This window comes from Triturus cristatus, chromosome 2_2 (genome assembly GCF_964204655.1).
Source record: "Triturus cristatus chromosome 2_2, aTriCri1.1, whole genome shotgun sequence".
Classification (NCBI taxonomy): domain Eukaryota; kingdom Metazoa; phylum Chordata; class Amphibia; order Caudata; family Salamandridae; genus Triturus; species Triturus cristatus.
The window spans coordinates 1,240,048,184-1,240,072,667 of NC_140582.1; the positions used below are offsets into that span (position 1 = coordinate 1,240,048,184).

At 48.3% G+C, this 24,484-nt stretch overlaps 1 protein-coding gene across 2 annotated transcripts in view; it reads right to left on the reverse strand.

The window, feature by feature from the left end:
• The window catches only part of TTC31 (tetratricopeptide repeat domain 31), a 214,820-nt gene that overhangs the window by 151,315 nt on the left and 39,021 nt on the right, over positions 1–24,484 (reverse strand). The gene's annotated exons all lie outside the window — the stretch shown is intronic.

The following is a 24,484-nucleotide window of genomic DNA, read 5'->3' on the forward strand; positions in this document are numbered from 1 at the left end:
CGTTTCAGCTCCGCCGCTGGTTCGTTTCAGCCCTGCCGCTGGTTCGTTTCGGCCCCGCCGCCGCTGGTTCATTTCGGCCTCGCCGCCGCTGGTTCGTTTCGGCTCCGCCGCCGCTGGTTCCGCTGCTGGTTCATTTCGGCCTCGCCGCCGCTGGTTCGTTTAGGCCCCGTTGCCGCTGGTTCGTTTAGGCCCCGCCGCCGCTGGTTCGTTTAGGCCCCGTCGCCGCTGGTTCGTTTCGGCCCCGCCGCCGCTGGTTCGTTTCGGCCCCGCCGCCGCTGGTTCGTTTTGGCCCCGCCGCCGCTGGTTCGTTTCGGCCCCACACCCGCTGGTTCATTTCAGCCCCACACCCGCTGGTTCATTTCAGCCCCACACCCGCTGGTTCATTTCAGCCCCACACCCGCTGGTTCATTTCAGCCCCACACCCGCTGGTTCATTTCAGCCCCGCCACTTTGGTTGGTCAGTAGTTGCTTCGAGGGTGGTCGCTGAGAGAACAAGCATTTGCAATACACTAGGTCTCGCATTTACACGAGTTTGAGCTATTGGTATTGTAAATGACAATGCTTTTTATTTATGTTTTGGTTTTGAAAACAAAAATAGAAGGCAGTGTCATTTACAATACCAATACCTTAAACTTGTGTAAATTGTACAATCTGTACACAGCAAATAAAGACCAAGAGAACCATTTTGCTGATCACTCCCTTCGACGCAGTTTCTGTGCTGAAGTAGGAGAAATAGGAAATGTGAGTAAACCAAGCACGATCATTATTTTTACATCACTGCCTGTTCGTTTCTACTGACTTGGACAAGGACGAAGATAGAATAGGTGGTTGAAAAGAATATGAAGTTAGTAGAACATTTCCCTCTCCCCGAACTAGATCGCAGTGCGAATGTAAACGAACGACAGTAAACCACTTGGTAATGGGTAGAGAAAATAAGTAAACATTAAAAATAATATTACTCGTCTTAAAAGCTGAACGATGCTCTTTGAGGTACGCACAGATCAGGACTAAAAATACCGGCTTTAGGCCATTCTACTTATTTTTAGACCAGCTGGGACATTAAAACACTGGCAGTGCAGACAGAAAAACAGCCAGGGGTCAACCCTGGGCAGGGGAGGCTGGGGGCAAATATTCTATCAGAAGGTGCATTTGTGGCAGAACTGCGGCTCACTCAGGGAAGCGCATGCGCGGTAACACCCACAACGAGTGAGGCAATTCCACTCAGGAGCCGGAAACTCCCACACAGAACAGGTCTGTCCCCAGCTCGAGACTGCACGAGGACATATTTCCCCAAACTGCCATGTGTAGCAGATGGCGGGGCTGGAGGCCGTGTTGTCAGGGGCATTGGAATTATGTGTCAGGGGAGTGCCACATTATGCGGCATGGTTGACTAAATTGTGCGGCAAGAAAATACAAAATATGCAGTATATTTTCACAAATTTGATAGTATTACTCATTTTTTTTTCCTCCAAACAGTTTTTATTAGTTTCCAAATCCGCATTCCAACATTGCAAGTGCACCTTAATGGTCTCTCTGGTTATTACATAGCTAATAAACACAGCTTGCCGAGACACCTTTATGCTTAAGGGGTTGTGGGCAACTAGGTATGTTTTTTCATACGCTATGGGACTGTCCCGTCATTACAAGATACTGGGGACAAGTCATGGCTACTATCGCCAAGGTCGGCAGAGTAGAAGTTCTCCTAGAACCCCTGTGGTGTCTCCTCAATATACGGAAACCTACTGATCTTAACCACACAGCATGAACATGGGCAACCCTGGGGATTACTCTGGCGAAACGAAATATTGCACAACACTGGGGGGCGTCTACTGCCCCTCTACACCATCATTGGTGTCGAGACTTAGATAGGGCAATGGTAGCGGAGAAAATTGTATTTATCCGCAGGGGTTGCCCCCGTAAATGGACACGTGTATGGGGCAGATGGAACACATTCCGAGGCAACATATGCTCCCCTCCAGTGGAGGCCTCCGACCCGGACCTAAGTGACTAACCTCTCCGACATGCTATGGCTGCGCATGGAGGCACGGGCTTGATATGTGCTACTTTGAGGTCACAAAGATGGGTGCGCATTGCATTCAACATTCAGTGTAATATTGCCTTGTCAATTGTACAATGTGAGATTGTTACTGATGTCAGCAAATCTGTTTTGTTCATCAATAAAACTTTTTCACAACAAAAAAAAACACAGCTTGCATATTACAAGAGCCACTTAGTACAGCGTTGTCCTTGCGTCACAACCCCACAAACATATGGGAACCCTCCTCCCTCCGCCAACCCCTTAAACAAAACTGTGGTACATGAAAGTGCTCATACTGGTGTTTTGGAGTGATAACAGTGTATGTCACCCCGTTATTCGCTTGAATCTGGGGACAGCAAGGGCCGACCCCCCTTGCTTCCTCCCCAAACTCAGGTCACTTAGAATTGGAATAAGTGCAAAGCCCATGTGCAGGTGAGGCATGCACACAAAGGCAGACCAGTAGAGACAAAGCTTACTAGTGAACCCAAGTGTATTCAAAGTTTTTGTAAAGAATCTGTGGCAATGTCGGCCATTTGTTCCATTGTGACTGCCTGGCATGCCATTGAGATATTGATGGCGTATTGGCACACTTACATGCCGCTGCCATCGCCATTTTTGCAGCTCCCACTCATAGCCACATCACTGCTTTATCTCCCCTCGTCTGGTATCGTAGATTGTCGCTACGCAGCCCCAGTAGTATTAGTTTTACGTCATTTGGTATGGGGTTTCCAAATATTTCTTTCATTTGGGCAAGTATCTTCGCCCAGAAGGGGCGTATGTCTGGGCAATCCAACCATATGCGTTTGTAGTCTCCCAGCACTCCGCGACCTCTCCAGCACATATCTGAAGCCTGGGAAAAGATTTTCTTGAATTTTGTGGGGTACAGGTACCAGTCGTACAATATTTTGTAATGTGCTTCCTTCAGTCCTATGGAGTGGTTGCACTGTGGAATGTCCTGCCATAACCGCAACCAACTAGAGTCTGGGAAATATTTGCTCCCAATGGGTCATATGACGTGGTTTAAACGGTGCCCGAGTTTCTAGTAAATGTGTGTACAGAAAGAAGATGCAGCTCCTGGTCCCACATCCTCTTTTTGCAAATTGTTCCAGTGGAGTTAATTCTCTAGTGGCAGCCTCGCACTTTGTACGAGAGTCAAGCGTTTTGTCCTTGCCAAGCGTAATTCAGAGAAAACCCCCTATCTAGCTCAATAGGCGAACCCTGCAACAGATCGAGAAGCTTGGGCAGCACCGTCATCGCCACTGTCGGAATGTGTCTGATCCAGGACAAGTATAGTGGCGCCCATCTTTTCAAATCTGCATTTAGTTACTGCAACAGCGGGGGTAATTGGCTTTGTATAGGGCCTCCAGGCATGGAGCTATTTTTTAAGCCTAGATAAGTTAGGTCCTTCCCGGCCCATTGAAGAGGAATAGATTTCTTTAATACTTCCCTCTCTGCCTGTGCTTATGTTAAGTTTAGTATAAATGATTTTGTTAGATCGATTTAGAAGCCTGCCACCTGCTCAAACCTGTCCAACTACCTTATGAGAGATGGTAGTAAAGTGTGGGGAGAGGCCAGAGACCGCAAAATATCATCCACAAACAAGGAGATCTTTTGCTCCATCGAGCAAAAAAACACCCCCTATATCTGCTCTGTGGAGCGGATTTTAGCCGCTAGGGACTCAATGATCAGCGCAAACAGCATGGGTGACAACGGACACCGCCGTCTGGTTCCTCGAGCTCACTCCGTTAACTAATACTCTCGATTTGGGGGTTGCATAATTAGCCCGAATCATGTTAATGAATCGGTCACCAAATCCGAATTTCTTGAGTAGAAAACAGAAATTTCCAATCCACCCGATCGAAAGCTTTTTCAGCATAAAGTCCCACTAGAACTGTTGGGACTGCCTTTTTTTTATTGCTTTCTCCACGGGGTGGATGACCCTGCGGATGTTATCGTGGGTTTGGTGACCCTTATTAAATCCAGATTGGTCCAGGTGGATCAAATCGGAAAGAATGCAGTCCAATCTTGTGACTACAAATTGTTAATAAAGTTTAGCATCGAGATTTACTAGAGCAATCGGTCTATATGCTCCACACTGTCTCGGGTCCTTATCCTGTTTTGACAATACCGAGATAATTGCCTCACTCATTGTGGGTGTTACTGCGCCTGCGCTTGCCATATAGGTAAAGAGGGCCACTAACTGAGGAATGAGTTCAGAGCTGAATGTTTTGTAGAACTGCCCCGTCCGTCCCAGGGGCATTGTGAGGTTTCAGGGAGCTCACTGCTGTCCGCACTTCCTCCTCCAATATCGGGCCCTCCAACCAGTCAATTTGTGCTCTCGTCACTTGAGGGAGGGTGATCCCAACTACGTAGTCCCAATTGGACGTGGTTGGCCGGGACCTCGGCTGCGTACAGTCTTTCATAAAAATGTCCAAATATGTGAGCCATATCTATATCGGACCCCGTAATTCTTCCTGTGTCATCCCTGATGTCACCTATTGTGGTAATGTGTATGGTAGAAGGCTGAACATGGAATGCTGTGAGGCCACTGGGTTTCAGTGATTCTATGTGTCAGTTGCTCCAGTGCCCCTTTGTAGGAGGATGTACCTTTGCGGATTAAACATCTTTCATAACTGCCAGCAAGTATGGGCTCATGTCATCATCCCTCCTTCGGACTACAACATTTTCAAATCAGGGGCCAGGGAGCAATTAATCGTTTTCACAAGTGTAGTTTGACGATCTCTCTCACGCTCAAGTGAATGTACAAGGTGAAAATGTTCCTTTTCTCTACCCATCATGGAAGATATTCAGAGGACCCATTGCAAGAAGAGACTTTCTTTATTTCGTATTTTAACTTTACTTTACCGTCATTCGTGTTAGTTGCCTAGCAACTGATCTAGCCTTCAAGCCTTTCTATTTGAAAGACAACATTCTAGAAGCGGCCATTTAATGAGCTCAAACAAGCTAGCAATAGCATAACATAATCCAAACTCTAGTTGAGTTCCTTCAACATGTTTCAAGCATAAATGGTTCTAACGGCTTCCATTTATGAACTTTCTGACATTTGCCAAGTACAATTACTCACCAGAGCGGCCCGGCACCCACGCACCTCTCTGGTGGAAGACTTCGGAGCGACTGCTTCCTTTCAGCTCCGTTCCCTCGTTGTGCACAGTGCGGTCAGCACTGCAGCAGCCCAACATGTCTCTCAGGTGAAGGGCATCAGAGCGTTTACTTGCTTCTGGCTCCGCTTCCTTTGGTGCCAGTGCTGCCCCGCATATGTATTCTCTTTCTCTCCTAATTCGCAATGGTCTTGCTAAATGACAACCTACTTAATTACTCTGGTCGTACCCTATCCACTGAAGGCGCAGGAGAGTTATTTCTACTCAGTTAGTGTAAATGGCATTAAGCTTCCCCCGCAGAGCAGTCACTTTACGTTGTTGGGCCAGTGTTGGGTTGTCTTTATGGGATTTTTCTACGTCCGTGAGTTCAGATTCTAGTGTCTGCCTCTCTATGATTCCCTGTTCATTGAGGGAGGAATTCAAGGCAATACATTGTCCTCTGAGTACCGCCTTGAAGGCATCCCAGGTGATTTAGGGAAGAGTTCTCCCCTGTATTTTCATTTTGAAAGTATTCCTTAATAGATAGTCGAAACTCATCAACATCGCTATTTCGGCGTCGAAGGTTCCCAGTCCACCATTCCTACTAATGGGGCATGGTCCGGCACAGTTATGGGGTGAATGGTTGCTGCATATAGGGCTTGAACCAATGCGTTGGTCACAAAAATGTAATCTATGCGGGAGTTACTCCTATGTGAATGCAAGAAAAAGGTGTAATCTCGGTCCTGCGGGTGTAGTGCTTTCCATGTATCCACCAGTCCCAATTCCTCAAACATTCCTTTCAATGCGCTAGAAAAGCTTCCCATAGTGTGTCAGGTAGGCTGTGTGCTGTCCACCCTAGGGTCCCACGTCAAATTAAGGTCGCCTAGGATCGTGATTTCTCCTTCCGCAAAGACCCAACATATCTAGAAAAGCCCCCATAAGGTGTGCTTGATTTGTGTTGGAAGTGTAGAGTGTGGCAATGGTTCATAGACGTCCCCGCAAGTGACCCTTTACCATAGCCATCCAACCTCCTCTGTCAATTTTAGGGCCTGTGGGAGAGAACTGCATAGATTTATGAAAGAAGAGCGCCACCCCGTTACGCTTGGAGGCTACGGAAGATTTATACATCAGTGAATAGTCTCTATGTTCCATTCTGTGGTCCTCTGATCTTTTCAGGTGGGTTTCCTGTAGTGCCACTACATCATTTCTCCTGTCAGTAACGTACTTCCAAATTATTTGGCGCTTTGCAGAAGAATTTAGGCCCTTCACGTTCCATGTGTAGTGATCACCATACCCCTGGGTTATACCTCCTGTGCTATTCCACCCTCATTCCAATTTCAACTTCTGCTCTCCCCAGCCTCCACCCCTCTCAGGAAGGACCTATTATCTGTCTCACTCTCTCGTCCTTTAGGGCGACCCTCGGAAGTGTTGATCCATGTAACAATGTAAAATTAAGAAAAATGAATTAAACAACTACATAGTGTTATTTGTCTAGGATTACTTACCATTCCAAGGATGGGTTAATTCTGCTCGGGTGTGTGGTCTGAACCTCTCAAGGAAAATCTATGTGAACCTTTTAATGACGAGAGTAAAGAATAAAATAGCATGTATTGGGGTCAGTGCTGCCCAACACGTCACCTGGCTTCCCCCTTCGAGCCCCTCAAACAAATCCCCCCTGTCAACAAAGTCCCAAATTTCCCCAACATTGCGTATCTGTTTCAATGCTCGGCTGAGAGTTTCAACGCAAAGTTCTGGATGAGTCGCGGGCTGACCCAGCCAGCCACGGCAGGCTCTCTCTGGTTCTAGTCCACCTGTTTCTTCTGCAATTTTGGACGTGGTTGGGTCTTCCACTGCCGCTTCTCATTTGCCATCTTTGCAGAGCTGGCGGATTCCCCAGGGTTATGCTTATTGGCGTATTCCCCATCGTAGGGTATACCGATGAACCTTGACGCTTCTTGGACTTCAGTGATATGATGCGCCCAGTTTTGAAATTCAAATGCCAGTCCGAATGGGAAGGTCCAATGATATCTGACCTGCTCTTGATGCAGCTTATCCGTCACTGGCCTCAATTGCAGGCAGCGGGCTAGTGTGGCCGGGGCAATATCCTGAAAGAGGGTGCATGATGTTCCCTGGAAAGTGACCTTCTCCACCTTGCATGCTGCTTGAAGAATTGCCTCCTATACCCTGTAGGAGTGGAGCTTGGCTAATACATCCCTAGGGCGTTTCTGGGACCCTTCCTGCTGCGGTCCCACCCGGTGAATGCGATCAATATTCACTTTCAGCATTGTGTCATTGAGTGGGTCTGCAAACATTCCCTCCACGAATGACTAGGTTCGAACCTGCAACTGTTTCAGACAGGTTACGTATTTGTATGTTGTCTCTGCAGGACCCATTTTCAAGATCTTCGCATTTTAGGATGGTTGGCTGGAGATGTACTTGCAGGGATCTTGTTGTCTCTTCCATCCTGTGTGTTTGCTGCTCCATCGCGTGGAGTTTGGTTTCCAGGCCTAATGTCCTCGTGACCACCGAGCTAACATTGCTTTGGATAGACACCAGTCGACTTTGGAGGTCTGCTTTTAGGGTTTCGAGAGTGGTGTTCATGTCTGTTTTCAATTCCTCCTGAAGCTCCTGCTTGAAAAACTGCAATGAAGCAAGAAGATCCTCCTTGGTTAGGGCCGTGGTATCCTATGTGCCAGGGCTGGGCCGCACCTCCGTCGGTGCAAAATAACTGGATACTCTACTTTGCTGAGCCTTCTTTTGAGTCACTGGGTGATTACCCAGAGGTCCGATGTTGTTCCGACTCTCAGAACTATCAGTGTCTGTCAGCTCTTCACGATCCGCTAAGTAACTCCACATACCTCTGAAGGCACGCGCCTCCCCAATGCTTGATGGACACTCTTCAAATGTAAAGAAGCCCCAAAGATCGATTCAGTTACCTTTGATGGGTCACGACCAGGCACGTTTTCCTATCATCCATTGGCTCATTCTCCCCGCCGGCCGCCTCGGTCTTCCCAACTTGCTCGTAGCAGCCTGTTCCCAGGTACTCTTCATGCTGGTTCATGCTGGTCAGGAGTATTTGTCCCCCCTCCCCTACTTTGGGGTCTAGGCCTCCGGGGACTCCCTTATCGGGCTCTACGCCTTGGGGAAGCAGAGTGGTGGTTACCCACCGTGTGAAGCCTGAGGTCCGTCTGCTTGGATGGATCAGATGTCCCTCCGTGACGTTCCTCAGGCCGCGCGGTGCAGCGCTGGAGGCACCAGCTGCAGCTGTGTCTCCAAGCGATCCCTTGCGACTGGTGAGTCAGCCTCGCTCAGTCCCTTGAGGGAGGCAGGAAAGACGCCTGTTCTCTTGCCAAGGCAGGTCTGCTCAAGATTGGATCATGGGACCTTCGCTGCCATCTTAGGGTCAGGAACTCGCTTTCCTGCCAGAGTGTCGTGGTCGGCGTGGCCTCCCCTCGGGCTCCACCTCTGCCTCCAGCGATCCGCTTTTCTTCTCGCCCCTGCACCCACCTCAACACATGGGATCGCCATCAAAGGTATATGTCGCCTGGGTATTCTCAATCATTTTCTGTATACCACCTTTCCTTACTGCTAAATGAGGGTGGATGCAGCTGCGTCTCTGCTGACCCGCGTTTTAACAATCTCTGGGGGGCAGAGTCGCCGCCCGCTCCGCTTGACACTCCACCTGTCTGCCGTTCATGGGTTGTGAGGGCTCTGGGGCTATAATTCCTGTTTTGGTTATTATGTCTGTGCATCTGTGTTTACGGCCTGCTGCACCCACGGCCCTGGGTCCATCTGTCATTCCAAATCCAGCAGCATCAGTCAGGTAGTTGAGAGGATCAGGCTTTGACTGGGGGTTACTGCTCTGATGAAGCCCTCCCGAGTTCTTTCAATGTCGCTGGGGAAGCTAGTAATCCATTTTTTCCCATATTTTAATCTAGTTGCCCGGAGCCCTTGTAGATGACATCCACTCAGCCATCTTGGCTGGCCACACCCCACCGATTTTGTAATTTTTACACATGGTAATAATATCTGGACAAGGATTTCTCCTCATCAGTACCAGTTTAACAACCAAATACAGAAACAGGCAACTGAAAGATGGCCAGCTAACCTTTGCTTAGGGCCTTCCTCTGCGTGTGAACACATTTCAACATACTTTTAGTAACGCTTGTGCTAGAAACAATTTTTTTAGTGCAATTCTGCAGATTCTGCAGCAGATCATAGATTGTGAGGCAAATGTGGCAAATTCATAAATGTGGGGAAAAAATAGCTGCAGTATTTAATCCATCCAGTTGGCCCGGCCCTTGGTACATTACACCCTTCCCTGGTTTAAAGCTTTGCCTTTTAGCTGAAGGAAGAGGAGGATGAGACAGAAAGCACTCGTAAGGTTGCGACGCTGCTCACAAGTATGTTCCCAGCTTTCGCATTCTAAATAGTGTCTGTATGGAGCTGCTATTGCTGCGAGATCAGGAACATACAACCTGCTATTAAACAACACTAAAGAGGGTGGGCGCATGTAGATTGTAATGATTTTTTTCAGTTTAAACAACTGAGGATGTAAAATGCTTATGAATAACAACGTATGTGGTGCAAGAAACCGTTTCACTGCAGTAGTATTGGTGTTTTCAAAGGTTAGACAGATCCTGGTACTGCATAGAACAGTCTCGTAAACAATGAAGCATGCAGGGGTAGCTGTAAACGCACCTCTGGCACATCTACTACCTATAATGACTGTGCCCGGCATGTTTGCATGTACAGATATTGAGAGAAGAGAAGTGTAGGTTAGAAGGACCTAACATTTAAGTTGCCTTTCTGCTATCTGTCACCGTGAATCCTGGCTTATCTTTTTGTGTGCCTATAATATGCAACTATTAAGGTACTTGAAAGTTTGAAGTCATGGAAAGTGCAATGAAGTGCAAGCAGCTTTAAGCAGGGGTGATGTGGCCCTGCGGCTATTGCTACTGACTTGGCACTGCGGAAACTAGGCTCATACAGTCCTTAATGGGCATTTTCTTACTGGCCATCAGAAACTCCATTAAAGCGTTCTACAGCACCATTACTGGCAGGATGGTACAACAAGGTGTCCCTCCATATGATATTGGTTCTAGATAAGAAATTCTGCAATGCTTTAAAGACACATTGTGGATCATTATCACTCAGCAAAGGTTTGGGTATACCTTCATGCTGGAATGCCACCCAGGAGTCTCACTGCAGCACTCTAACCCGCCTTCTCCAGCATTCACACCTATGGCCACTTAGCAAACAAACAATATACACAATGACGAACTGGGCACTAGCCTGCTGATACACCAAAATGTCAACAGCCGACACTTTCCATGGCCAATTCAGGCAGTTTAATGGGGACAGAGGGCAGCTGAAAGGAACCTGGCTTCTGTCAACATCAATACACTCATCTCACTTCAGCACAAACTTTTCCACAGCAATGTCAATACCAGGCCACCAATAATGACACTTTGCCCTCCTATTGCATCTGACGCCCAAATGTCCCTCGTGATTCATTTTCAGAATCTACCTCTAAAAACTTGGTGGCATCACTTTGATACCTTTCAAAAGAAAAATAGTATTTTGCCGCAACAGTCAATCTTTAATTTCCCAGAAAGTTTTAACAGCCTCACGCTCATTTCCCTTATTGGACATCCTTCCATCGTGTGCTACTTGAGTTCACACAGGATGGTATCCATCTCAGACCTTTCTAACCACTGTTCTTTGTAAATGACATCTGACATATCCCGCCATTGATCGTACTCCAAACAATCATAACGCAAAGTTGATAGACTATCAGCAACTCTACTCTCACCGACGGGCAGAGATTGTGCCCAGTCATTGAAGCCCAATAACCTCAAGGACAACCTGGTGACGCGAGGCGTCGCTTTCTCCATACCGGCTGTGGTAAGTATTTTGAAAGGTGGTTTGTGATCGGTACAGATTAAAAACTCTCATCCCCAAACATATTGTTGGAGTTTGTCAATTCCCCACACACATGCCAACATCTCTCTATAGTAGGGAATTTCTCTTCAGCTGCAGAAAGTGAACAGGATGCGCACAAGAACGTGTATTTTTGTAAACTCTTACCAATTTATGAACAAAACATTCGTACACTTCATCCACTGGCATCGCTGGTTAGGATGGTTTTTGCGCAAGGGTCAAACCCATGTAAGGGACTGGAAGAACAAATACTTTTTATACATTCAATGCACTATTGATGAGCACTGCCCCACTCCAATTTTACTAGAATTCTAAAGTGTTCTGACATTTTTTCATAGCAAAGTCTAACAGATTTTGCATAAAATTCTGCCAACCCGAGGCAAGATCTGACCTCATTTATATTATATACCAACTCTTTTTAGTAAAGTTCCCTTCTCTGTAATTTTGACTGCAAGTGCTAGGAATAGTCTACGGGTGAGAAAAATTATATTTATAACGTACAAACTCTTAGGATCGGGCCACGTAGGAGTCTGTATTTAGGAGCTTGTGTTTCTTCTAATTTTGCGGTTTCATAGGTGCCAGGTTTACAGTATGCTTTTGTATGATATTTCACGTTGTGAATTCCACGCATGTGCTGGTCTCCATGGCATGCTGTTGCGTTGTGGTAAGGCACATTGGCTGGTACGCTGTAAAATCCAGGTGGATTTTTGCTGCCTGTTTATAACCATCGGGCATCATTTCTGTATGTACTGTATGTAGAACCTTTCTGTATGTACTGCGGTGCCCGAGCAACCTTTGGCCAATGACCGGTGGAGCTGTCCCACGCAGCTGTAGAGGAGTTTGGCTTTGGTTCACCCCTCGGCCGTCACCTACCCAGCCGAACGTCGGACACGGTTTTTCCTCGTCTCCTTGTTGTGCCTCCTACACCCTCCCCCTCCCTCCCCTATTCCTTCCCTCTCTCCCCTAGTCTTCTCTCGCCTATTTTTTCTTCCCTCATGTTTATGCTACGCTTCTGAACTCCTGCAATTCCTGTAACTGCGCTCCAGTAACTGATGTAACTTTGTAACCATGTTCTGAAACAATGCTTTTTCCTCATGTAAAGCACTCCAATACCTCCGGGTCTAGCCAGCGCTAAATAAAACTCAATAAACAAATAAATAAAATCAATCCTGCGCTTCAAGCAGACCGGAGGCCGCACACACCTGGTTAAGTGCAATAAAAGACAGACAGGATCTATATACCGCATACTGGCGGAACGGAGTGTGGGCAAATGTCTAACAAGTGTAGTTATCCCTAATGGGCACTGTGAGAAGTTGGCCTGGTATATGCTGTTCACTAGTTCTAGTGACCACCTTGTACCATGCCAAGCAACCCTTATGGTGTGGTTGTAAGTCAACCTTTTTGGACTAGCTGCCCTAGTGGTAGCGTAGGCTAAGCAGTCCTTGAGGCTAAACTCGTGAAGCGTGTTAAGCAAGCTGTTTTACCAAATGCAACCCCCTTTTATACCAATGAAAGGACACCACACAGATATATATTCAAAATATATATGTATTTATTTCTCAAAGTAACCCCTAGTCTCTTTATGAGCACAGGAGCACAAATCGTCAAACAAGATTATCACAGAATACACAGAAGTTGCACTTTATATGGATAGGCCCTGGTGGCCACTCGAACCATATACTAAAATAGTGGTATAAGTACCACGAACAGAAAAGGGAAAAGGCCTAAGGCCTCTAGAATCGCTGGGCCTACAAGGAGCTAACGTCAGTTAGTGACCAGGAGGTCCACGGGTGGCGTGTGCAGAGCAAATAGTCACACGCGTGCTCCCATAGGTTTCAATGGGTGCGTAAAAAGTACAAAGTTACTGCAAAAGGAATCTTCCGGATGACCTAGGAACTTAAGATTTGGAACACAGGCACTAGAGATGTATTACTACACTTGGGCACCGGAGTGCCAGCTTTACCTCACCCACAGGAAGCGGGTGCATAGGCCTCGAAGTGCGTCGGGTTTCTTCTATCTGTTCCGTGGGGCCTGTAGACAAAAGTGCTGCAGGCGGTCGGTCGGGAAGAGATGCAGTGGATCCAAGAGTGGATCGGAGATGTTGAAGACCTGTAAGCAGAGGGGACAGTGTTCACAGTCACTAGCCAGTGACCAGCGTGGCACCAGGTGGGTACCAGGCAATGTCGGGTGCAAACAGGAAGGAAGGTGTAGCTTGACTCTGCAGCCACGTGGTCCCTGAAGGTCGACGACGTCCAGGAGTCGAGTCACGAGCTGTCCCACGCAGGCTCTCGCTGTCGGCGGTGTCGGCGACTTGATCGAAGCAAACAAGCCTTGGCAAAAGCAATTGTTGTAGGCAAGGAGTTTAAGCTGATGGTTCTGGCCAGCAAGGTCAGAGGAACTGCTCCTTTGGAGGGGAGCAAGGGCCAGTCTGGAGCAACCAGACCAGCGGTGTTTGTCGTAGATTTCGTCGCCAAGATGGCCACTAGCCAGCGGGCCAGCAACCGGTTAGGCGCGTCGAGTGGCAAAATGCAGAAGGGCCCCACGCAGATCGTGGAGATGCTGGAGGGCTCACCTTTGGTGCAGATGCTGCTCGAGGGTTGGGCTTCTCAGGACCCAAAGCACAACTTGGAGGGAGCCTCGGTTGTTGCACTGGTCAGCTTGTCGTAGTCGTTCCAAGATGGCTGGCTCCACGTGTCTCGGTGCCTCCACGGGTCTCCTCTTTTCAGGGACTGTGGATCGGGCGGTGAGAGGTCTGGAGGTCCAGGTCTTGTCAGTCTCTGGGCTCGGGCTCCGGCGGGAGGCGGCGGCAAAGCAGACGGTGATTCGCTGGATGGTGCTTGCGTTAGCAAGGTGGTCACTCCCTGACCACAGGGGAGATTTTCTTCAGTCTTCTGTGCAGCAGAATGTCGAAGTTCCCGTCTTCTTCTTAGTTTCAAGTTGATTCCAGGATGTCTGAAGTCTTAGGACACAGCTCCTACCTTTAAGCGGATTCTAGGGGCCGGACTACCTGCTAGGTCCCTCCCTAAGGGTGGGACCAGGAAGGGGGGTGGTTACACCCCCAATCCTTTGTCCAGCTCGCCCCAGGCCCGGGACTGGTGTGCCCCAGGACCGGTTTGAACTGGCATATGCACCGAGGCTCCTTGTGAGCCACAGGCATGTCTGGTTTCTTTCAAGCCCTACCTGACCAATACACAAAATCCTGTCTGGGGTGGTGCATGCACCTCCCCTGGCAGGAAACCCTTTGTCCACACCTCCCAAGCTGGAAGGACTCCCAGCAGCAGGAGGGCAGACTTGTGTCTGTGGTGGCAGCATCCATTTTGTGGAGCTGAGGCTATGTCTGATTTTACCCGGGTTTCAGGCACTGTACATGTCGTGTCCCTCTAGAAGGGTGGAATGCTAACCCCGTCGCCAGAATTGGCGAGGGGTTAGTATTCCAATTCGTATGACACCTTACTCGACATGTTTTGATAAAGCCAAACCAAAGATAGCATTTAACCGCGAGGTTCATAATGCACTTAAGAGTATATGGTATGACGATATCTGGAAACAGTAGAAGGAAGTTGTTCCGACCACTGCAGACAGGCTCAGCTCATGCCAGAGCACCATCTCACATGGAACCAAGCACTCTGCCTTCAGGATTGTTAAGGCCTGCCATAGGAGTGACTTATAGGTTACCAGGTGTCCCATTTAAGTTTAGGTATAGGTATACTACACCTAAGTAAGGGGTGATTACACCAACTTACCCCAGCTGAGTGATCAGCCAGTTGTGTCAGATTGTTAGGCCAAGCCTGGGGTGGCATAATACATGCTTCAGCCCCTGGCAGGCCTTGGATACACCAATGCCCTGGGTACCTAGTGTACACTGGTACAGGGGCTGACAGGGTGATCCAACCAATTGGGTATGTACCTAGGGTACATGGAGTCCATTTTACAGAGAGAGCAGATAGCCTGAGAGCCTGAATGGCAGGATCTCAGGCCAACTAAGTCGAAAAACCAGCTAGACACTAGGCAAAAATTTGGGGGTAACCATAGTCAGATATCCACCTTCCTACACAACCCCCCCCCCAAACGAAGGGAGATAAGGCTGACCTTGACCAGGTAAGCCTATATTGCCCAAGTGGCCATATAAGGAGGAACCAGCACTGGCATGGTTACCCCCTGTCTCATGGTCCACTAAGCAATCCCTCACCCTAAGGGTATCAGAGGGTCTCCACCATAGGGAATCTCTACCTGTGGTGTGTCTTGGCAAAGTAAAAGGCTGGTGTTGAGATGGAGTACTGAAGTGAGTGTCCTCAAAGTGAGGCCTCAGCTTCCTCCAATCATCCTCCACCATGGATGCCTTTCTTTCTTTAACTGAGTTGCACTGTGCTCTCAGGGTCAGCCTCTGGCTACCTAAAGCTGGAGGCTGGGTCCCTTTTGTGGGCTTACTGGAGGGACAGGTCAGGTTTGGGGCCCTAAGGTCCCATGTTTGCCTGTGCCCAACAGAATCCCCCTGGGGGAGGTCCCTAACTACCTGTAAAGGAGATCCCTCAGGAATGTTTTTACCCATCACCTGACTAGGGCTACTAGCCAGGCAATCCTCATTCTTTTGATGGGGGGGTTCTTGTGGACAGGGGCCCTCTGGGGGTCCACTGGCCTCCCTGACCTCTGCAGCCCTGGGCTGACTGAGGCAGGGTAGAGAGAGGCAGGCTACCTGCACCAGACTGGATCCCACCTTGGAAGGGGCCACTGACATCAGAGGCTCTGCCAGGCCAGGCCTGGCTACCTCTGGGGCAGTTCCTTCACAAGGGGTGAGGTCAGATCCCTGAGGAGGCTGACCTTTTCCTAATGTCTGGGGAGAGGGAGACTTTTCTTCCTCCCCACTACTCTCAGTTTGTGTGGAGTGATCCATTGTTTCAGGCTTCACTACACCTATGTCAGTCTGAGTATAGGCTGAGACCATTACAGCCTTGCCAACCTTTTCAGGGGGGCACTCAGTTTGTGTTTGAGCTGTGACTGTCACAGCTCTGCCAGTCCCTACAGGGAAGTCTGTCTGTGCCTGGGCTGTGGCTACCACTGCCCTTCCAACCTTTTCAGGGAGGAAATCTATTTGGACAGGGGTTGTGAATGGCACAACCCCCCTACCCTTTTGTGAAAGGCCTACCATTTTAGAATGGGTGTCTTGTTCAACTCCAGCCCAAGCTGAGAGTTCTAAGTCATTCCCCAGTAAGCAGTCTACAGGCAAGGTTGGGGACACTGCTACCCTTTTAGGGCCAGTGACCCCTCCCCAGCTGAGACATACCTCTGCCATGGGATGACTGTTCTGTTTGCCATCAATGTTAGTCACCTGGTAGGAGAAACCGGGCAAAAGCTGCTCAGAGGGAACTAGCCAATGGGCCACCATTGTGATGCTAGCCCCAGTGTCTCTGTAGGCCTCAGCTTTTGTACCATTGATGTAGGGCTCCTGTCTGTACCTACCCAAAGTGTTGGGACAGGCAGTGAAGTTGGCAAACCCCATGCCACCATCACAGACAAGAGTGGTTGCTGTAGGGGAATTGGCTAAGCCAGGGTCCCCCTGTGTTCCCCAAGTAAACCCACCCAGATTTCTGGGGGCACTCCCACCACCTGGGGGATTACTGCTGACAGTAATAGGTGGTGTGACAGGAGTAATTGGAGGAACAGTTTTGTTTTTAGCCCTTGGGCAACCGCTGTCAGTTTTCCAATGCCCAGGAGTTTTACACTCATGGCAGTAGGGCTTTTTAGCTGTGGTAGAGGAGGGAGCTTGGGACCCACCACCCTGTGTGGAGTTTTGGGGCCCTGAGGAAGGTTTCTCTTTTTCTTTATCCCCACCCTTCTCTTGAGGCTTGGTGGTATCTTTCTTTTGGTCACCACCCTGGTTTTTAGGCCTGATCCTGGTCCTGACCCATTTATCTGCCCTCTTTCCCAATTCTTGGGGAGAGGTCAAATCTGAGTCTACCAGGTGTTGATGGAGAAGCTGGTTTTGACAATTACTTAAAATCTGCTCTCTCATCATCAAATTGTACAATCCTGTATAATCAGACACCTTACTTCCCAGCAACCAACCCTCCAAAGCCTTAGTGGCACATTCCACATATTCAGACCAGTCCTGAGTCTGTGTCTTCTGGGTGTCTCTGAACATTAACCTGTACTGTTCAGTGGTTAAGCCTAACCCATCAACTAGGACACTCTTCAGGACTCTGTAATTTCTGACATCCTCTTCTCTAACAGTGAGGAGTCTATCTCTGCCTCTCCCCTCAAAGGAGAGCCATAAGATTGCTGCCCACTGGTCTTCAGGAACCTGCTGCACTTTGCAGGCTCTCTCAAGAGCAGTCATCCATTTGTGGATGTCATCCCCACTTTTGTAGGGGGGCACAATCTTGGACAGGTTCCTATTGTCAAAGACCCTATCTTTGTCCCTAGGGACATTGCTGCCACCAGTGGGTATAGACCCACTCTCTCTATGCTGCCTAGCCTTGCTCAGTTTTTCTTCCATCAGGGCTACTTCTAGCTCCTGCTTCCTGATCCTCAGCTGGGCTTCCTGCATCCTGGCCTCATGTTCCCTCCTCTGAGGGGTGGTCAGTCTCCTTCTGGAGTGACCTTGAGAGCCTCTAGAGCCATGGGAAGCATTGGAGTCACCTGAGCGATTCCTTTGCCTTCCAAGCCCTGTGTTAAGTCCACTGGGGAGATCCAATGGGGTGAACCCACTGTCAGTCCCCAATAGCCTTAGTTTAGCTGGGCCAAGTATAACACTTGGCACTGGGCTAGTTCTCCCTTCATCCCCACTCACATCTGTATCCCCATCACTTTCTTCCTCTGTGGTAGGCATCCCATCTAAGGGGTGACTATTGGGAAGGGGTACTTCAGTGGCATCTTTAGAAGGGGGGCCTCCTGTTCCTGTCCCTAAGGGGGCTAACTGGGAAGCTTTCTTGAGTGCTCTCTGATTCTCATCATTCTGTAAGAGCTCTCTGAGCTCAGCAGAGTTTGGGTTCTTGGGCTGTTTAAGGCCTCTAAGAGTTGCCAAATGCCTGAGCTCATTCTGATTAAGGGTAGCAAAGCTGGATGGTGCCCTCTGGGGGTCACTCTCAACAGAGATGGGTACAGTGGACCCCTCTGCCCCGGCCATTGCTCTTAAGTGTGGGTGGATGTGTTGCAATCTACCTACACTTGGGTTTACCTACTAAACCTATCTAGTAGTTGTAGTCAGGGTGTGCTACTCCCTTTGCTCTACAACAACTAAGTTCAGTAGAACTTATGTATATCTAATCTTGTTTTATATGTACCTACAGGTACCTATGTGATCTTTCAATTGGTAACCAAGAGATTACAATGGTAAAACACAGCAAGCTCAAATCCAACCGCTGCTCACCAATGTGAGAAGTTGGCCTGGTATATGCTGTTCACTAGTTCTAGTGACCACCTTGTACCATGCCAAGCAACCCTTATGGTGTGGTTGTAAGTCAACCTTTTTGGACTAGCTGCCCTAGTGGTAGCGTAGGCTAAGCAGTCCTTGAGGCTAAACTCGTGAAGCGTGTTAAGCAAGCTGTTTTACCAAATGCAACCCCCTTTTATACCAATGAAAGGACACCACACAGATATATATTCAAAATATATATGTATTTATTTCTCAAAGTAACCCCTAGTCTCTTTATGAGCACAGGAGCACAAATCGTCAAACAAGATTATCACAGAATACACAGAAGTTGCACTTTATATGGATAGGCCCTGGTGGCCACTCGAACCATATACTAAAATAGTGGTATAAGTACCACGAACAGAAAAGGGAAAAGGCCTAAGGCCTCTAGAATCGCTGGGCCTACAAGGAGCTAACGTCAGTTAGTGACCAGGAGGTCCACGGGTGGCGTGTGCAGAGCAAATAGTCACACGCGTGCTCCCATAGGTTTCAATGGGTGCGTAAAAAGTACAAAGTTACTGCAAAAGGAATCTTCCGGATGACCTAGGAACTTAAGATTTGGAACACAGGCACTAGAGATGTATTACTACACTTGGGCACCGGAGTGCCAGCTTTACCTCACCCACAGGAAGCGGGTGCATAGGCCTCGAAGTGCGTCGGGTTTCTTCTATCTGTTCCGTGGGGCCTGTAGACAAAAGTGCTGCAGGCGGTCGGTCGGGAAGAGATGCAGTGGATCCAAGAGTGGATCGGAGATGTTGAAGACCTGTAAGCAGAGGGGACAGTGTTCACAGTCACTAGCCAGTGACCAGCGTGGCACCAGGTGGGTACCAGGCAATGTCGGGTGCAAACAGGAAGGAAGGTGTAGCTTGACTCTGCAGCCACGTGGTCCCTGAAGGTCGACGACGTCCAGGAGTCGAGTCACGAGCTGTCCCACGCAGGCTCTCGCTGTCGGCGGTGTCGGCGACTTGATCGAAGCAAACAAGCCTTGGCAAAAGCAATTGTTGTAGGCAAGGAGTTTAAGCTGATGGTTCTGGCCAGCAAGGTCAGAGGAACTGCTCCTTTGGAGGGGAGCAAGGGCCAGTCTGGAGCAACCAGACCAGCGGTGTTTGTCGTAGATTTCGTCGCCAAGATGGCCACTAGCCAGCGGGCCAGCAACCGGTTAGGCGCGTCGAGTGGCAAAATGCAGAAGGGCCCCACGCAGATCGTGGAGATGCTGGAGGGCTCACCTTTGGTGCAGATGCTGCTCGAGGGTTGGGCTTCTCAGGACCCAAAGCACAACTTGGAGGGAGCCTCGGTTGTTGCACTGGTCAGCTTGTCGTAGTCGTTCCAAGATGGCTGGCTCCACGTGTCTCGGTGCCTCCACGGGTCTCCTCTTTTCAGGGACTGTGGATCGGGCGGTGAGAGGTCTGGAGGTCCAGGTCTTGTCAGTCTCTGGGCTCGGGCTCCGGCGGGAGGCGGCGGCAAAGCAGACGGTGATTCGCTGGATGGTGCTTGCGTTAGCAAGGTGGTCACTCCCTGACCACAGGGGAGATTTTCTTCAGTCTTCTGTGCAGCAGAATGTCGAAGTTCCCGTCTTCTTCTTAGTTTCAAGTTGATTCCAGGATGTCTGAAGTCTTAGGACACAGCTCCTACCTTTAAGCGGATTCTAGGGGCCGGACTACCTGCTAGGTCCCTCCCTAAGGGTGGGACCAGGAAGGGGGGTGGTTACACCCCCAATCCTTTGTCCAGCTCGCCCCAGGCCCGGGACTGGTGTGCCCCAGGACCGGTTTGAACTGGCATATGCACCGAGGCTCCTTGTGAGCCACAGGCATGTCTGGTTTCTTTCAAGCCCTACCTGACCAATACACAAAATCCTGTCTGGGGTGGTGCATGCACCTCCCCTGGCAGGAAACCCTTTGTCCACACCTCCCAAGCTGGAAGGACTCCCAGCAGCAGGAGGGCAGACTTGTGTCTGTGGTGGCAGCATCCATTTTGTGGAGCTGAGGCTATGTCTGATTTTACCCGGGTTTCAGGCACTGTACATGTCGTGTCCCTCTAGAAGGGTGGAATGCTAACCCCGTCGCCAGAATTGGCGAGGGGTTAGTATTCCAATTCGTATGACACCTTACTCGACATGTTTTGATAAAGCCAAACCAAAGATAGCATTTAACCGCGAGGTTCATAATGCACTTAAGAGTATATGGTATGACGATATCTGGAAACAGTAGAAGGAAGTTGTTCCGACCACTGCAGACAGGCTCAGCTCATGCCAGAGCACCATCTCACATGGAACCAAGCACTCTGCCTTCAGGATTGTTAAGGCCTGCCATAGGAGTGACTTATAGGTTACCAGGTGTCCCATTTAAGTTTAGGTATAGGTATACTACACCTAAGTAAGGGGTGATTACACCAACTTACCCCAGCTGAGTGATCAGCCAGTTGTGTCAGATTGTTAGGCCAAGCCTGGGGTGGCATAATACATGCTTCAGCCCCTGGCAGGCCTTGGATACACCAATGCCCTGGGTACCTAGTGTACACTGGTACAGGGGCTGACAGGGTGATCCAACCAATTGGGTATGTACCTAGGGTACATGGAGTCCATTTTACAGAGAGAGCAGATAGCCTGAGAGCCTGAATGGCAGGATCTCAGGCCAACTAAGTCGAAAAACCAGCTAGACACTAGGCAAAAATTTGGGGGTAACCATAGTCAGATATCCACCTTCCTACAGGCACCACTTGTTGAAAAGCGCCCATGAGGCAGAAGACAGAACCTAAACCCAAGTCTGTGGTACATTTGTGCCTCTACATCCGAACCACACCATCTACCTCAGGTGAGGTCAGCTGCTTGAATATTCCGTCTGTCACTTTTGGAGTTTGCATTCTGTTCCTGTTGTGACTTCAAAGGATCTGCAACAGACGATTCAACAAAAAGTTTCATTTGAGCTTACGCGTCGCTGCCCTAGTTTCCTCGCTGATAATGGAAGAGTTATAGTCTTTCAAAGATATATCAATCACCAGCTTCTATGTTCGAAGATTTCCAATTCCAAATACCTGATGTGATGGGGACATGGTCATGGGAGGCTAACACTATAGTGCTCGCAGGTCCATACCAGTCTCCCTGAAGCAGGATGTCTACTTATTGAGTGCTGTAGCTGCCTTTTGTGCAAGTCGCAATCTTCTAGGCGTATTCAAGCCACAAAGCCTTTACCACGATACCTACTGTGGTGGCAGCCCATCTGCAGTGCTGCGCCATCCAGAATCACCCTCACATGGGTGGTCACTGGGTCTTGGAGATGCCATCCTCAAAAGCTGTCTGGCTGTGGTCTTGGATCTGTTGCTCTCAAAATGGTTCACAGTTTAATCAGATTCACATACTGTCCATCTTGACGAAGAGGTCCTTGAATCCATGAGTCAGTGTAAAGTCGAGCATCCATCAGATGGCCGCTTTAGTGACATATAGAACATTTCTTTCTACAGCTTACATTCTTAGTTTGTTTGCTATGTCAGAAAGCCTTCCCACAATACACGTTAAACCCTTCATGCAAAATTGACCTTGACTCACTTAGGAATGAATGTCTCCATTCTTTCTTCGGAGTGACCCTTTCCTAACCTACCAACTTCTGCTCATGCCTGTCTGCATGAATCTCTTATAGTTATTCTGCAAACGGTTCTCACCTCATCTCATAGATCACAATCTCCCCTTCTTTAAAACCCTATCTCAACAACCCAACAATACCAAACCACTGCCAGCCTAGTTATCTCACCAACCAGATGCCTGAAACCACCAAACCCCACTAATGATCACACCTAACTGGTAATATATTTGTAATCTACCACAAAGAAACTGAAGTACATGCATGGAGTGTTTCCCCTTGTGAGCACATGACTAATCCTAGTAACCAACAATACCACAGGATTACCCAATAACCCTGGATACTGGAGTAGCGTACTACTCGCCGTAAAGAGCTTCAACACCTCGACAGGGGTGGTAAGCGATATATATATGTCATTTTGTAAGAAAACACCACTCACATGATGTTTAGTTAGTACATTCAGCGCTGAAACAGACCTGTGCTTCTACCGAAAACATGTGAAAGGTGTGATAAAGGTGGTCAAAGGCTTATTTTTGCAATGAAAGACAACTTGATGGAATACTGAAGTTAGAACAAGAGATGTAAACCACTTTACACCCTGCTGCCAATATCTCACTGAATTTAGGTAGTAGAAAAGTATTGATAAAATACTTTGGTGAAGGTCACATTAATCTATTCAAAGCTTGACTTTGCCATTGGCACCCTGAGCCACCACCAAAGGGGCTAACCATTCACTTTTCTCTATAATAACTTCACTAGCCAATTTTTTCTAATTCATCCTTAACTTCATTCCTGAAACAAAAAGGAATAGTTCTTACTTAGTGGTTAATAGGGGTATGATTCACTTTCAACACAATCTTATGCCCCAGTTATTCTCCTACCTTTCCAGAAAACACTTTAGGGAACTAATTGCACATTTAATGTGAAAAAAAATCCTTTTCATCTACCTGCAAAACCTGTTCAGGTCTATTGGGATGAAGTGGAATGCATCGATTTGTCTGATCCAACCACCCCTATACTGATGGTCCCTTCTCTGCTACAGTTTCCCTACAGAGTCTCTGCCCTTGAATTCAAACTGGACTACATGAGAAGCCACCACAGGTATCGGTTTACCAGTAAAACTTTCTCGGTGTACGTCGGCGAGTACCAAATCATCCCCCAAAGTAGATGTTGAAGCTCTGCCGTCTCCTCTCACTGTAAGTGATGATACCGGCGAAGCAGAGCCTGGGAGTTGGCCAGTTAGTGGCTGACCCCACTGCAATGCTTTCTTTGCTGCACAAATGATCTTTTCTGGGCTACGAGTACAACCATACAGTCTGGTGGAAAATGCCCCAGATATAGAATGAGCCTTGAGTGGTCGCTATATATATGTGCAGTCCACCCGGGGGTTTCAGCAGATATTTTAAGTACCGTCTTGAACATAGAAGACAATGCACTGTTTGTTCTGCTCAAGAAAGGGTTTCAGTGAGAAACTCACACTTTCGACTGTACAGCCAAGTTGAGCAGCCGCTAATTGCATAACAGGGTGGTATATTAGGCAGGGAGGGCTTGATGGGGGACTGTTCCAAAGGCTGAAAGAGTCCAAAATATAATTGTCCTACACATCTTCCGTGTGTGGGGTGAGCTCGTTATGTTCTGCGCCATTCTGGACAGTTGTGTCCCCTGTGGCGTAGGTGGCTCTGTTGTGACATTTTGTTTCTTTGGTATTCTGTACCAGAATAGTTCTAAAGAAATTGCTTCCTTAAAATGTATTTTTTTTTGTGGACTCTTTTCAAGTGGACTGTGACTTGAGGGATTACCGCAAGTGTCTTTCTGGGGAGGGGAAAATATTTCAGTCTGGTGCGGTCTCGCAGTGGAGAAGCAACAATGCTGGAGCTATGTGCAGATATTTTTGCCGTATATCTAGACTATAAAATGGTCTCATCGTGAGAAGGTTTCAAGAGAGAGGGGAGAGGAGTTGGCCTAACGGCTAGGGCGCTCGACCTCGGACCTGGGGAACTGGGTTCGAGTCTCGGTAATGACGCTGAACATCCTGAGATTCTGGGCAAATCACTTAATCTCCCCGTGCCTAACAAAGAATAAATGTGTGTCCTCATGTAACGTAACTCATGCTATGTAAAGCGCTCTGATTGGTTTCGGGTCAAGTTCGCTCTATATAAAACTCTTGCCAAAAAAAAAAAATTATAATAATGAGTCAAAGGCCAGTAGGCAGTCCTCTAGTTGAAACTGAGCACTCAAACTCAGTTCCAAATCCAATGGGGGAAAAAAATCCAAACAAAATAAAACGTGTGCCATTTAGATTGGTAACTTAAAAAACAGTACACTAAGTATATTAAAGAATTTTTTGGGAGGGCTGGCAGAAATTTCCTATATAAACAGAAGCACTCAGGAAAGTGTGAGGTGGGGGGGTGGGGGGGGAGTAA